Genomic DNA, 2,120 nt, shown 5'->3' with positions numbered 1-2,120 from the left:
TGGTGCCAGGGGCTGTGCCAGCCTCTTCCTGGCAGGGGGGCTAGGCCGGGGCTGTAGTCAGGGCAGGGGCAAGGCAGGTGCAGCTGTATAGGGCAGGCAGCAGTGGCGCTGGGAGAGGTGGCTACGGGGGCACTATGGAAAACTTTGGGGTGGTCATAGCCCCCCAAATGCCCCCTAGCGCTGTCCCTGCTCAAGGCACTGCACTCTGCAACAGCTGAGCCTACCTGAGCCCTACCCACAGCTCTGGCCTAGCCTACTTCCCCTCCCACCTTCTGAGAAGAGGCTGGTGCAGCCCCAAGCCCGCCCTTGCCCAACACACAATTCTGGGAGGGGAGGCACTTGCCCCTCATGCCTTCAGTGGAGGACCAAGCAGTGACATGGAGCCACCCCCCACCCCACCCCAGACAAGCTACCTGCAGCTCCGTCCTGCACCCCGCCCTGGGGTAACATTTACAGCCCCAGCTGGGCAACACCTGCTCCTGCCCCACTCCCTCCCTCAAGTGGGGGCCTTGATCTGCACCTTCCTCCTGCCCCCCCCAGACTTACCAGCCAGACACTGCATTCCTGTAAATCAGCTACCAGCTTTGTATTGGCCAATATGGCTGGCTAATAATCAGCCATCAGTATCGGCCAAGAAAATCTTTATCGGTGCACCCTTAATACACATTTATTTTATTTTACAGAACTCTGGAGGAAAAACTGGGGGACAGGAAATTTATGGTGGAATATGTAATTGAACCCTAGTCTCCCAAGACCTGGGTTAATACAGAAGTGCTGGTTCAGTGTCAACTCTGAAAATACTGTTTTCTGGATCAGTTCCACATGTATATGCAAAACAATGAATAGGCAATTTAAACTAGACAAACGTCATCACTTTTTGCATCACCTTTTTTTTCTTTGAGACTCATCAGATAATTACTAACTAGATCTGTACCAGTTTAAACATAAGATACAACAGATTTACATCCCTAAATCATATAATTCACATCAGAGGTTCCCAAACTTTTTCTTATTGTACATCCCCTTCCAGATTTACCAGCTGCCAGCATAGATTTTATATTTTAACCCCTTATATGCCAACTATTATTATAATGAAAATTAAATCCACCATTACATAATTTCTCCCACATACTTCCAGAAATGTCTTGCATGCCCCATGGGGTACATGTACCACAGTTTGAGAACTCCTGATTCAGATGATACATTCAACTTGTGTTCAAACACCATTCAATGGCGAGTCTTTAGCCTTATATTTGAAACATATATAACCAGTATTCACCAAGAGATTGATGTCTTGATTCCCTTGAGACACTAATCAAAATGTAAACTTCCAATCATTTTACTACTTTGACAGCTTGTATGTACTCAACTACAAGACACCGTATTTTTCCCCAAATTAACACAGGGGGCGGAGCAGGCAGGAAGCCCCCCGAGTCACAAACTGTTCCCCCTGCCCAGCTCCTTTGGCTCAGGCCCTGGCTCCAGCCTGGAGCCTGGAGCACATGGTTGGACGGGCCTCAGCCTGGCCACATGGCAGTGATGGTGGCAACTCCAGCCCAGGCCCCAGACCTGTCAGCACAGTGTGAAGCTGGAGTAACTACTGCTGTGTGGTCAAACTGGGACCAGAGAGTAAATAGTGGTGGGTGGGAGCACAGCCGGAGATGGTGGGGGCAGGCAGCAGGGGAGGAAGCATGAATCTATGCATCTATAAGCGGGCAAGCAGTGTTGGGGGGCAAATGGCAGGAGTCAGCCCACCCTCCCAACCGTGCTCGCCCTGCTGCAGAGCAGGGAGGGGTGGGGGCAGAGCAGGAATTTAAGGCAACTCTCCAATAACTGGATTCCGCAAGTGGAAAACCACAACGAAAACAAACAGATAAGTCTGCCATGTCTAGAAGCTGATGGGGGGGGAGCATCTTAAATTCAGCACCGTCTTGGGCCCCAGCACAGGGGGCAGTCTCACTCTCTCAGGGAAGGTTTCCTTAGGGCCAGTGCGCACTTCCACCATTCACAACCGGCAGCTCGAGTCAAGGTGACCGGGGCCCAGAGGCAGGGGAGGATGAACAGGTGCCCTCCCCACCCTGCTCCCTGCAGGCCGCTTCCTATGCAAAACCTCTGCCGGC

This window comes from Alligator sinensis, unplaced genomic scaffold (assembly GCF_000455745.1).
Source record: "Alligator sinensis unplaced genomic scaffold, ASM45574v1 scaffold465_2, whole genome shotgun sequence".
Lineage (NCBI taxonomy): Eukaryota > Metazoa > Chordata > Crocodylia > Alligatoridae > Alligator > Alligator sinensis.
This window is presented reverse-complemented; position numbering follows the sequence as displayed.